The sequence below is a fragment of the Triturus cristatus genome, chromosome 8 (genome assembly GCF_964204655.1).
Source record: "Triturus cristatus chromosome 8, aTriCri1.1, whole genome shotgun sequence".
NCBI lineage: Eukaryota > Metazoa > Chordata > Amphibia > Caudata > Salamandridae > Triturus > Triturus cristatus.
Genome location: NC_140591.1, coordinates 1,393,456,896 through 1,393,471,432, shown reverse-complemented (window position 1 = coordinate 1,393,471,432; position 14,537 = coordinate 1,393,456,896). Strand labels below are relative to the sequence as shown.

At 44.8% G+C, this 14,537-nt stretch overlaps 1 protein-coding gene across 2 annotated transcripts in view; it reads left to right on the top strand.

Moving 5' to 3' along the window:
* Window positions 1-14,537, top strand: part of EVA1C (eva-1 homolog C) — a 352,894-nt gene that overhangs the window by 22,042 nt on the left and 316,315 nt on the right. The window lies entirely within an intron of this gene.

Sequence of the window (14,537 nt, the reverse complement as noted above, 5' to 3'; positions counted from 1 at the left end):
CGTGGCACATTATTTGACTACAGAAGAGGTACTTTAGAGAAAGAAACTATAATGAAAATAGACAAAGTATCAACTGGCGTTTAGAAATGTAAGTCCCTATGCCATGTGACATGGTGTGTTATTTGACAGTATATATTGCTTTCAAGGTCCACGTTTTCACAAAACACGACCAGGGCCGGAGTGGTCGTAGCAGGCACCAGGCATTTCCCTCGGACGGGTGGGGGCCAGTTTTGTGTCCGTGGGGGCCAGTTTTGTTACAGGGGGCCGGTTTTGCAGCAGTGCTGCAATATCAGCCCCTGTAACAAAAGCGGAAGCGGTGCTTTTCGCTCGCACCTCCCCACTGCACACAGAGCCGGTTGGGCAGCAATCGCCAGGGCAGGTTGCTGTTCCCAGTCCAGCCCTGAACACAACACAGGAAGACGTACAAGCTAATTCCCTATAATTCCCTATAGACAGAACGTACAAAGACTTTTCTGATATTCAAGAACACGACATGATTAGCAATAGCAGGAAATATTCTTCTTTTCCGCACTCAGTGGGGTATTTACAAGTCCCTTGCGCCACCGGTATGCCACTTTTTCCCGTATTAAAAGTGACGCACAGGTGGTGTAAGGGGCTTGTAAATAAGCCCCTCAGTGCCTGTACATAGAGTTTTATGTTGGTGCAATCTCTTAAGTCAATACTGGTGCAGTCATTGGTGGATCAGCTGCTATAGATGTTCCCTTCATCAGAATCTGACAGATACCCAGAATAAATAAAAAATAAGGCACACTCATTAACTCATATTAATCACAAATAAAGGTAGTTTGTTCCATGATATAGTTTTATCCAAGCAGAAAAATCAAGTCGAAATGTCCTTCAAATTTTAATATATTTTATTCATCATGTTGCTCCAAAATGTCTTTAGTATTCCACAGCATCACAATCCATTTAATAAATATCATTGACAGCTGATGTGTTTCGTCCCCATTGGACTTTCTCAAGGCTGAACAATAATCAGATATAAATTACAAAATTACATTCATTTTAAAAACATCTTAAAATAAGTTACCTATCATTGCAGCTATCCATAGCACACAGAGAGAATAGCATAATTGATCCTTGCAATCTAAAGATCAAACGTACAACCTGAATGACATTTCACAATCAGAAAACACAGGGCCACACTCACACAGGTAAACTTAGACCTGAAGTCTAAGCTTAGACCAGAAGTTTAAAGTTAGACTCCAGGGTTAAACTTAGACTTCAGATCTAAGATTAGACTTCAGGTCTAAGGTTAGATTTCAGGTCTAAGGTTAGACTTCAGGTCTAAGGTCAGACTTCAGGTCTAAGGTCAGACTTCAGGTCTATAGTTAGACTTCAGGTCTAAGGTTAGATTTCAGGTCTAAATTTAGACTTCAGGTCTAAGGTTAGACTTCAGGTCTAAGGTTAGTTTTCAGGTCTAAACTTAGACTTCAGGTCTAAGGTCAGACTTCAGGTCTAAGGTTAGATTTCAGGTCTAAACTTAGACTTCAGGTCTAAAATTACCTTTGTGAATCGGTCCCACAATTTTTTGCTCATAGTCAATCCTCAAACCGCTTCCTCTCATAGTTCATTTTTTAAAGTTAATATAATATACAATTTGATATTTATATATTCTTTTCTCTTCTTTTTTAACATTACCTAGGTCCTGAATCGAGAATGCTGTAACACACAGCACACGAACCCAAAAACTCTCGAGTTCTGTAAGCATTTAACAGAGAGATTTACATTTTTAAAACATTTTTCCTTATTGATGTTGATCTACAGAGATATATTATAATTTTAAATATCTTTTAACGGGGAGAGTACTTCCACATCTCCTTTGAGTTAGTGGTGGTGACATACTTGACTATTTACCCTATAGATCAACATATACACACAGTGGTAAATTGAACCCAGCTCTGGTACCTATCAGATATATGCTGACATATGCATTATGTGCAGAACCTTCGAGGACCTATAACTTACAGACAACATACCTGATTTTGAGTTTAGTGGATGGGTACTCTGTCACAAACGTGATGGATATTCTGTACACATTATTACAATTGCATTACGATATAATGTACTTGTAATAAGGCAGACCATATATTCGCCACATTTGTGATGGCGGTCCCATCCACCAAACTCCAAATCAGGCACAAAGTCTTCAGTACTTTTTCTTGGGAGAAACACGTCTAGAGATTAAGGTAGTGCCTCAATTTTGTAATGATTGGAATGGTTTAAGTTTATTTTATACAAAAAGTCCAGGCTGTATGTCAGTACCCCATATCATATACCATGCTAGTAAGGTTCTCTGACTGACCTTATGTATATTGTGTTGACAGGTACATGTATCTACTAGCTCCTGAAGAAGCGCTTGCCAGTGTGAGATGCACTGGCCTTGCTCTATCTGCCAGATAGATGCATTCTGTTTTTCTTTTGAAGATCTATGTAAATATTTATTAACTACACTTGATTACCGAAGAATTTGACTTTGGAAAAGACTTTTGAAAAGACTATATAAAGACTCAGTGCATGATTTAAAGTTTGACAGACCTGTAGTGTACACTGTCACTAAAGTGACGAATATCTTCTTACAATGCACCTGTAATAAGATGGATGGAATATCTTCCAAACTCGAAATCAGGCCATCTGTTTCTTAAGATCAGAAATTAAATCAAAAAAAGGAACAATATATTTATAAGGAAATTACGTCAAAACCTGAAGAGAAGCGGTTAGTGTGCACGGTGACATTCAAGTAGGAGCACTTGAATAACATAAGGCACATTTCTTCTTTTACAGCTCCCACCTTTGCATGGGCACTGCACAGGCCCGCAACTCCCCACTCCCCCTTCCTCAACTATGACGTACAGTCTAAAATTGTCTCAAATACCCCTTAGTTTGTAAGCTATCACTAAACACACACTTCCTAAACCTTGACTTGTCTGCCTTCTCACAGCCATTACAGTTGTTGATGATCTGTTCACAGCTGTATTTTTAGCACAACCAGGCGACTTTGATTTACTGGGACAAGTTCCGGTTTTTCACCACCAGTCGCAGTTGATATGAGTAAATTTAGCAACTCTTGGTTTTCAGAAAGGGCCGTCTGAATATAGAGGGGTGCACATTTCCATGTGTTCTACTGATGCTTTGTATAAAAGTTACACTTAATTCAGCTTGGTGCCTTATTGTCTGGGTTTGGTGCCTCATTATCTGTATTTGGAGCCTCATTGTCTGCATTTGGTGCGCACTATTGATGAAGTCATTCTGTGCCTCTCAGTCCATTCAAAATTACAGTGTTACTTCTATGTGTCTGGAATGGCCAGGTTTTTGTTTTTCAAAATCTGGTCATCCTCTACTCCACTCCATGCAACACCCTCTATGCCACTCCACTCTGCTCCACACCACTTCACAACACTCTCTACTGCTCCACTCTACGAGACTCTGACACTCTACTCCACTTTGTGCCACTCAACTCTACTCCATTCTGCGCCGTTCCACTCTATGAGACCCTGTTCCCTCCACGACACTGCACAACACTCTACACCACTCTCTGACACTCCACTTTACCCCACTCTATGCTACTCACGTCTACTCTACACAACTCTACCCCACTCCATTACACTCCACTATACTCCACTTTATGAGACTCCACTCCACACCACTCTGCTTAATGCCACAAAATGTTTTCCATGCTGAACAGCAGCCACTCTGGTGTACAACATGGCTAAGACATATAAGCAAAAGCCAATAAATCTTTTATAGGCGAGACGTTTTGGCTTTGCCAAACCTTGTTTATATTCCTCGTATGAAATGGAGAAGGCCGTTAAGGAAAAAAAATGATAATTTGTTTTCCCTACTTTTATGAACCAATGATCATTCCTTGGGTTTGCTTCTTTCATGGGTGCATTTAGAGTAGTATTCCAAAATAAGAGGGTCAGAAATTCTTGATGGTGTGAAATAAAGACGGATTTATCCCTGAGAAGGGACTTCAGCCTCCAATCACCAAACTACTTCCTCCTCTGAGCCAACCGTTAACTCACAGAATACAGAACTCAGAACCTAGAACATGCCATAGACATAGAACCCTAAGCATGAGACCCAGCGTGATACCACAGTGCACCTCTCTTTTGAGCCTCCGGTCCACAATAAAATATTTAGTAGTTTATGATACACATTTCAATGGCCTCAGAAGAGGAAGAGACCAAGGGAGGTCATTTAGAGTTTGACAAAGTGAGTGAAATTGGCGGTTCACCTGCCCCACTAAATTTTCTGATCCTTCTAGTGGGACACAGCGTGTTACACCTGTGGAAACCCCATGGCCTGGCAACCTGTCCATCAGGCCATGCTGTTGGTGACCGTGCCCTGTTTAGGTTGCAGCATCCATCCTTTGGTTTCCCTGCCCAGGACGGTCATGTGGTGTAATGAATGACAGTCCTGGGCAGGGAAATGAAACAATGACCTCAAGGACCAGGGAGAAAACTCACTGCACGTCAGGCCTTTCTTTTTTTGTTCTATCCGCCTTGGGTGGAGCCAAAAACAGGATGGCTGCTCGATGAAGAGCGTTAGCTTTGGAGCAGCGCTGCATTCGTGGTTTCGAAGGCAATGAGATCCACACCAGGGAGGGACGGGTGTCAATTTAATAAGAATATATTTTCATTTCCCCCAAACAAATGCAATGTTATTCAATGTGCTGATTAATTGTACACACGTTGACTGACTTATTACCAAATGTGTGTTAAGTAGGGGACACCGAACAACGCCTGGTAATCTCTTGAGCTGCTCCTCATTTGAGGCTCGGCCTTTTCCTGCACTTTTACTGGTCAAGGTCCTATTTATGTTTGAAAATGGGCCCTGATTTCTACTTGCAGGTTTCCATTTTAGTTACGCTTTTTTTTGCTGTAGAAAAAAAACATTTTATGGGCACATACCATCCAGTGTTGAATGGCAAGTCCTAATTAGCGTCCTGCCAGATTTTCCAAAATGTGCGCTAGGAGTTTAGGCGCTACTTTGCTTTCAGAAAGTGTTCTATCAGAATTGAAAGAAAAGCAGTAATTATACATGGACACCTTCTAAATACTGCTCTCTGTTTACTGTATAAAGTCATAGTCAAGCCTTGAATCTGCACACTTGCTCATTGGCCTGGGGTGGCAGGAACAGAATGTTGGCAAAACCCCTCATCCCAACTGGACCAGCCATGTTCTTTCATCACTAGGTCTGGTGATGAAAGAACATGGCTGGCCCTGCTAGGTCATACGATATCACCAGCGGTGTAGCGTGGGTTGCCAGCGCCCGGGGCAAGGAAAGTATCCTTCCACTTTTCTTTTAAAATTTTGCACTCCTAAGAATGCCCCTTAGAATGTTGTGCCTGGAACAACAGCCCCTCAACTCCCCCCTCCCCCACTACCCATTGTATGCCACCACCTGGCTCCCAGGATTCTTCTGATGCCTGTCTCTCAAGGCTACTCTAACCCTACTTACAGCAGCTTTTCTACCCTCAATGGTTAACTCCGCATGCAGGCTATACTTCAGGGAATGCACCGTCTCTATAGAAGTAGTAAAGGGTTTTGGCCATCCATGACGATGAACCACCAGGACAAGGGACAGAGTCCACCAAGGACCAGAAGGTAGCTGTCAGGTCCTCCTGACTTTTATAGTGGCCTTGACATTTGTGGCTTAGACCACCAATCCCAATCCCAGCTAGGTGAACCCCACTTCTGCTGCTATGGGTGAAGATGGGTGAAACCCTAAGGGGCCGAATGGAAGCCGTGTGCTTCTTGGTGCTCTTCAGTAGCATAAGAAATATCTATGTGAGAAAAGAAAACAGAAGAATTAACCAATGTTCCGAAATTGTATCCTGGATATTACACAAAGAACAACAAATATATAGCTGACTGAAAGGTGGTAAGAGCCTGAGGTGAAATGCAGAAGACTGTCTCTCCTACACTCACTCACTTCTGTCACATCCAGGGGTGTCTCTGCTTCCAACCAATGTCCAGGCTAACGCCCAATAATCACACTCATAAAGTTTCCAGAGCCTAGCTCCACTTACTAACTTAAACAAAAATCACTAAATCAAGCGAGCATTCTGAAACAGAATCTCCGTCAGATGTTGACGCCTTTCTCAGCAGCAAGGATAACATCTCCACTCTGCAGTATAACCAGGAATTCTTCAGGTCAAGGCAGAAACTCCACCGGGCCAGAGTGACCTGCAAGAATCCAATCGCTAGGTGCTCATTCCAGCTGCTGCTGCTTTATAATGTTCGGCACTTCTCTTCCCGTTTGTTTCCTCTGGAATTTTCAGGCATAATGCCTGCTGGGAACTGTAGTTCTGAGAAGTACAAACATTGCACCATCTGCTGCCTGTGAATTGGCCAAACCACAATTCAGAGTACCGCCCTGTTGCTAGAGGATGTCGATCACTTATACCACCTACATATGTCACTGGGAGCATGACACGAGCTCACCTCCCTAATACCAATGGTCATATTAGTGACGTAAGCACTACAGGCACCCAAGTACACTCGGTAGATGGGTACCTTGCATCTACTTCCGTAAAGCACAGGGAAAGGCTCAAATACACCTTTACTGAACCTGAAAATATCCAATACTTAACTAGCCTACATGTTGGCAGACATCTGCAATAACAAACTTTTATAGTGCACGTTTTTCCTCATCAAAGAAGCCATGTACAGTAACTTAAAGTATATCATCAAGTCACTAGTCACAGGCACTAGGTTTAAAGAAATGTAGACTTCCATGCATAGAATTATTAGGCAACAAACATAAGTTCGTGCTATATCTGAACCAATAGTTGATGTCACATTTTTAGGATCAGAGAGGCATTACACTTAGGTATTAACGTCCCACATAAATAGCTATAAATGGTGTCATTGATATGTGGATTTCAGTTTTCTAGGGAAGGATGAATGACTAGTTCCCTAGTGGGATATGTACTCTGGTCAGGGCTTTAAGTAGTATGAAAAAAATGGGGGGGTCTCTCAAAGGGGCGTGGCTGATGGAATTGGGGCGTGGTTTGAAAAGTGAACTAGAAATCTGTGTTCAGCACAGCGTACCGCCGGACTGGTATTTTGCTGCTTCTGTCATTGCATCCAGATATATAATACAACAAGTAACATTACACCTACAACAAGCCTGGACTATTGGCTTTGCCAATGGTTGTTAGATGCATAAGATAAATAAGCAATATAAACAAAACAAGCATTTGCAATGCAATAGGTCTCGCAATTATGCAAGTTTGAGCTATTGGCACTGTAAATGACAATGCCTCTTATTTATGTTTTTGTTTGTAAAACATAAATAAAACGCATTGTCAATTACAATGCCAATAGCTCAAACTCCCGTAAATGCGAGACCTATTGCATTGCAAATGCTTGTTTAATTTCCCTCTGTGACAACCCTCTCTTCGTGCCTATTTCCTCCTTAATTTCTGGGGTTGGGCACACACTGAAACACAAGGCAAACATGAGCAGGAAACAAAGAAAGGACACGCACCGACATGGGAGGAGGTGGAAGAGATGAATGCTTTACTAAACTGCTCCAAATCTGAATGTATCCGCACACAGATTTTGAACGGATCTCGGAGACCAGCCAATCCTAAACATTGATACGAATGATTTACGGGGAATCAAAGTCCAATAGGGGTACAGAAAGGCCAAAATAATGCCTGCAGCGATGAGTGCCACAAAGGAGATTCACGATGCCTTTGCGCTGCCACGAGGAAGATCCTCTCCTGGCCCCACCCACATGGTGGCTGTGTTCAGTAAGAAAGACTGTCTTTTTAATCAATTTCACGCTCTTTGGTGTTGATTAGAGCGAGATACTCTTGGGAGAAGGGACCGAAAACAACAGACTGAACACCTAGAGATAAGTGTTTGCTTAATATGGATGTGGCCACAACGCTTCATTCTTTTGATGGAAGTGCTGGCAACAGTAGAGGCCTGATGCGCTCGTAACAAAGGCAGAGCGATAAATGAGAGACACGCTCGTGAGGAGACGCGAAGTCTCTGATAGTAGCACAGTGTAGGCACGAGAAGAATGGCACGGGCAAATGCGCAATAGAAGGTGGCGCGAGTTCTGAGATGAGCTGTGAGGAGTGCGCGGTCTTCGAAGACAATGCAGAGCGTGGCAGACGGCAGGCACAAGCACTCATAAGGCAGTTGGTGGCATACGCGCGAGGCGAGCGTAACCGGCAGCTTGCTTGGACTAATAAAAAAAAAAAATAATAATAAAAAAAAAAATGCAAAACAGCAGCAAGGCAAAGTGGAGGTTAAGCAGGGCAGCAGAGAAATGGCAAACGGCAGGCACGAACAGTTGAAAGGCAGTTCAATCAGCGCATGGCAAACGCGTGAGACAAGTGTAATGGGCAGCTTGCTCTAATTAAAACAAGACAAGCCCGGCGGAGCGTGGCGCGCGCGCTTGGCGGGGGCGGGGGAGCGCATTCCAGGTGGGGGAGCGGACCCTTTGAAGTGCGATGCCAAACAAATTGCATGGCGGCACGATGCGCGTGATAGTGCGCGTGCTCGCCATGCAATCCGCTTTTGGGAGCACTTTTAAATCTCCCTTACAATAGTCTCGCTTTGCGATCGCTTACGCGATAGCAAGGCGAGACCTAAAAACAGTACGGGACAGCAAACACTTATGCCTGGGAGTGGGCTGCATGCAGTTGTTTGAAGTGGGCATGCAACCCACTGAGTTATTTTACAAGGATTACTCAAGAATCTTTGCAACAAGCACAATCAGCGACTGAGCTACTATGCTTACAAATAATGCTCCACAGCAGGCACATTAACCCTCTAATTTTTTTTTTTGTGATAGGAACCTATCACCACAGATTATACACACAGATTACTCCAGTAAATGCAGTAACACCTGACCTACGTTACCAGTATCATACCCACAAACCGTCGGAATCTTTCTAGCAGGTTCTCTGACCCTCTAACACATCTAAAAAGTCAATCAATCTGTGATCATTTTAGAAAGCCAAAACAGATACGCCATCCCCTTTTGATTTGTAATTTATTTGCAAAAAGAATGTTTGATTTCCACCTGCGCTTCCCTTGGCCCTCATAATGAACCACTAAGGTGGTGATTTATGACCTGAAGTAAGAATTGCACTGACTTTTTGTGAAAGGAATAGTATTTTTAGAACCAATCCAAATCGCAATCCTACTTGTCTCATCAATATTCAAGAAGTCGTTTGTAAAGGGTGCCTCATTACACCTGGATGCCATAACAGGAATGGTGACCTGCTGGGGTCATCAGACCACAATGTTGTGTCCACATTTTAATAAAGAAAACTTTTTTTTAATGTAGCCCATTTTCCTTAAAGGAAATGGGACTACATTTAAAAATAAACATTTAGTATGGGTTTCTTTTAATTCAAAAAGGGAAAGGGGTCCAAAGGGGATCACGGGCAATTCTCAAATAAACTTACAAAAAATAATAAACTTTTCTTTTTAAATTCAGTCATCCATTGACCCTGTTGTTCTTGCTAGGATCGATAAACAGAAGAACATACTAGCGATGGGTGGGTGGGTGGGTGGATGGATAGATGGATGGATGGGCGGACAGACGGGTAGGTGGGTGACTGGATGGATGGACCGGCGGACAGACGAATGGACGGACTGACAAACGTGGGTAAGTGGATGGATGGATGGATGGACAGACGGATGGATGGACAGACGGATGGACGGACAAGCGTATAGGTAGGTGGGTGGGTGGATGGATGGATGGATTGATGGACGGACAGACAGACGGATGGACAGACGAGCATACGGGTAGGTGGGTGGGTGGATGGATGGATGAATGGAGGGACGGACAGAAGGACGGGCGATTGGGTACATAGATCACCAAATGCAGGTAGGTATATAGGTAAGAGGCAGACAGGCAAATAAACTGCCATGCAGAGAGACAGACAGCAATCCCATCCATGGAGGGGGGACCGAAGAGGGGCCTGCAGGGGACGTGTCTGATCATAGGAACGCACAACTCAACGCTGAGCTGGGTGAGGGGCGCGCATCGCGGAGTGACACGGGAGGGGGCTGAGACCTGTTCTGAACAGACCGCTCCTTTGAAAAGGATGAAAAGACACAGAGCTAATAAAGGGCACACACAGTAATTGAGAGAAATGGGAAAGTGGCGGAGCCCCGGGTCTGGCAGAGATCCCATAATGAGAACCGTATGTCTTCGACCCCCGCATGTGACCCCAGGGTCCCTGAGGGCCGAGGCTGCGAGCACACCGAGTCCCAGGGATGAAAGAGCCTGTATCCCGGCCTTCCTCCCTGCCCCTGGACAGCTCTGGCGAACGCAAACAGGTGTGGGCTAAACAAATGACAAATGACGAGGCCGAGGCTGGCCTGCAGCACAGAGGCGTTTCTATCAGCGGCGGCTGGCAGCGGAGGGAGGGGTGCTGCGGGGACCTAGGCACCGCACGGAGAGGTGTCAAAGACGGGTCTCAGTCATACGGTGAATTCAGGCACAGGGAAATGCAATGCTCTGTTAAAGGTTAAGGAGAATGTGGCCTAACAACCAGAGCTGCCGACTTTAGAACTGGGGAACTGGTTTCGAGTCTCGGCGTCCCCTCAACATCCTGTGATTCTCGGCAAATCACTTATCTCCCAGAGCCTACAAACATGAATGTGCCGTTGTGTAATGTAATTGGTGCGCATGCAAAGCGCTCCAACACCTTCAGGTCGAGTTAGCGCTACAAATCTGCAAAAAAAAGATTACACCGTTGTTAGGACCTGGGAATGCTGGTGTGAGAGCAGTCATTTACTGTTCCAGCCAGGAAGGAAGCCATCGGAGGGCTACAGCTGCAGAAAACAGTCCCCGAAACACATCTGTCCACCAGAGCCACGGCGCGAGGGTGGGTTTCACTGGCACGCTTTTGATTCTCGGCAAATCACTTATCTCCCAGAGCCTACAAACATGAATGTGCCGTTGTGTAATGTAATTGGTGCGCATGCAAAGCGCTCCAACACCTTCAGGTCGAGTTAGCGCTACAAATCTGCAAAAAAAAGATTACACTGTTGTTAGGACCTGGGAATGCTGGTGTGAGAGCAGTCATTTACTGTTCCAGCCAGGAAGGAAGCCATCGGAGGGCTACAGCTGCAGAAAACAGTCCCCGAAACACATCTGTCCACCAGAGCCACGGCGCGAGGGTGGGTTTCACTGGCACGCTTTAGGCAGCAGTGCACCAACTGCGATTTTTAGCCCGGTGCATGCAATAGAAAAGAAAAACTAAAAGTCCTGACATGCCCCTGCGTGGTTAGTGCTGGAGGCTGACAAACTAGGTCTGCTGAGTGACGCGGCCGCGAAAGTGAAAGTGATCGCAATCGCGATTACGATCGCGTGCAACGGAGGGCGCGCGTGCACGTTCACGTGCACTGTAGCTTTAGGCCACGGCAGCACTTTGAAAAAGCCTGTTTACAAAATGTCTCGGCCAGATCAGCGCAAGCGCTGAATCAGACGAGACCTAAAAAGGAGTGAAGAGGTTCAATAGGTAGTGGACTCACCTTCCTCTGTAAATACGAGAAAACAAATAAAGTCCACCATTAACAACAGGAATTTTACTATGCTTCCTTGTTCAGTATTTGAGAGAGCTGGTCAGTTTTCCTAAGTTTGTATATGAAAAACACACTGTTTTGTTAAAATAACCCATTCATCGGAGCCCCAGGGAGGCATTGCTAGGGTGAGAGAGCAGCTTTGATAACTGTGTGACTACAAGCGCTCCTCCCCTCCTGTGAAAAAGCTCATGGGGCTGTAGTTTGGCAACATTAGTAACTAACTCGTATGATCATACCAATTGGGTATTGTATCAGTGCATGTTTTTTCTATCCATCAAAATCTGCAACATTGAGCAGGCAAACCACATGGTTGTTTTCTAACATAGTGGGGTACAGGGATCCCTTTCTGGTTCTGAAGAGAAGCCAAGGGGATGGCTTCGAAACATGTAGACTAGGGAGGTACTAGCCCATTTTAGCATGCAAACCTCTACTCCCCATTTTTAGGTCTCGCTGAGCCCAGCGCTTGCGCTGGCTCGGAGAGACATTTTGTATATGAGTTTTCAAAGTGCTGCTGGCTAGCCTAGCGCTTGCGTTCACGCGACCGTGCACGCGCGAACCGCTAGCCTTCAGCAGCACTTTGAAAACTCGTGCGTCATCGCGATCGCACTCACTTTCGCTTTCAGAGCGATCGCGAAGACGCACGCTTTCAATGCTTGTTTGTTTTGTTGCTGTGATTGCCCCCTCTTATTTCATTTAACTTTTTCAACTTTTCCGTTTTTATCTGTAACTGGTACGTTTGTAAAACTCCTCATGCAACGCTCTTGATTCTATTGTAAAGCGCTCTGACACCTTTGGGTAAAGTCGGCGCTGTATAAAATTGCATAAATAAATAAAAAATAACTAGCGCTGTAGTGCAGAGTTGAGCGGCATTAGCCGAGCTGTATATATACTTCTTTGTGTAATTTAACTGGTGCTGATGCAAAGCGCCCCAACACCATCTGTTCGAGTTTGCGCCGTATAAAAAGAGCATTAAAAAAATCGTCACTTCTAGGATGTGGGTGAGGTGCATTAGTAGGGCTGTATGCAGGGCTTTTCCAAGTGCAGGGAGGTGCCACGCGGCTGACCTTCGTTTATTAGAGCTGTGTGCCTTACATCACCGAGGCGCTTTGGAATACAGGACAGATGCGCATTGGCAGAACTAAATGTGGGTTCACTTTGAATATTTGGGGTGCTGGAAAGGCGGACTGGTGTGGCTTGGAAGTGCTGCCTGTATATTACTTGCAGTAGCAGTAGAAAGTGTGGCACAGTGATTGGACTGCACAGCTTACCTGCTGGAATATCGAGGGTTGCTACAGGGCACGGCAAACGTACCTCGGTGAAGTTATGTGCTGGGTTCAAGACTAGCGAGGCCTGCTACAGGGAAGAGCTGAGGGTTACGCTGGCCTCACGTACGGAATAGCAGGGATTACACAAAACGATACTGAGGTACCCTGGCGGAGGGTTACGGTGGGCTCACTTCTGGTTGCTACAGAGCACAGCTGATGTATCCTGGAGGAGGTTTATTCTGGATTAATGAGGGCTGATTGAGGGCACGGCTGAGGTACCTCGGCTGAGGTTTATTCTGGGTTCACTTCTAGATTAATGAGGGCTGACAGAGGGCACGACTGAGGCACCTCGTTGCAGGTATGTCCTGGGTTCACTCATGAAGTAATGACAGGGATTTAAACGGATAGGTAAGGGAGTACCTAACAAATTAAAATATCCCCCACTTGAAGCACACCTTAATCACATGACCACAGGAAGAGAGCAAACCCAACCTTCATTAGAAGCCCTCGCTTCTGCCTTTCATCTTTCTTCCATCTATCCATCCTCTCAGCCTTACATCTAGTCATACACCCATCTAGTCATACACCCATCTATTCATACACCCATCTGTCCATGCCTTCACCTTCCCCTTTCACCTAACCATCCTTTCACACCCCCTTCCTCCATCCTTTCACCCATCTGCCCATTCTTCCACCCTCCCATTTATGAAACCTTCCACCCCCTGATTCCTTCAGTCTTACATTCATCCTTTCACCCTTCAATCTATTCTCCCTCTCGCCATGCCAACCTTCAGTGCACACTTCCTTTCACGCTTCAAACCTTTCACCTTGTCATTCTTTCCTATCACCCATCCTTTCTCCTTCTGTTATTTCTTTCCACTTTCTATCTACCCCTCTTTTTCTGAATGTTCACTTTTTCTATTTGATATTCTCTGTTTTCTCCTATTTTCTTCATTGCTCTTTTTTTAATTTCCTTAAAAATGCATGTCAGCCCACAGCCCTCTGTAGTGGTATTCCCTAACATTGTTATTCAGGAGCGTTTTGTGCACACCTGCATGCCGAAACAAGCATTGGCATAGCCAATAGGTCTCGCTTTTGGGACCTTATAAGTATTTAGTTGTGCAGCACAATATCCTTGGTGCAACAACATCAACTGTTGCATGGCTAAACACTTATAAGGTCCCAAATGCGAGACCTATTGGCTATGCCAATGCTTGTTAATAATACCAGCCATAGGGAGTATTACATTTTAGTTTCCACTCAGCCAGGTATTTTTTAATCCCACTATATTCACTCAGACCCTTCCACTCTCACATCACACATAGTATCTCGTCACTAAAAAGTGCTCCCAATTCGTCGTCTTCGGTCGCAGCACGCCCCATCCCACAGCGGGGCGGGAAGAACCCGATGATGAAGCATGCCACCAAGTGACCTTTTGGTGGGTGAGGGTTATTTTAATAAAACTGTGTGTTTTTCCTATACAGACTTAGGAAAACTGACTAGGCCTCTCAAATACTGAACAAGGAAGGATAGTAATATTCCTGTTGTTAAGGGTGGACTTTGTTTGTTTCCTCACAAGATAAAGAAGCAACAAATAACGCTTCAGTTCTGAAATGATGAGACTGTGGAAGAACTATAACGAGTCTCTTTGAAGTTACATCAAAGGCAGTGAAGGGTGGTA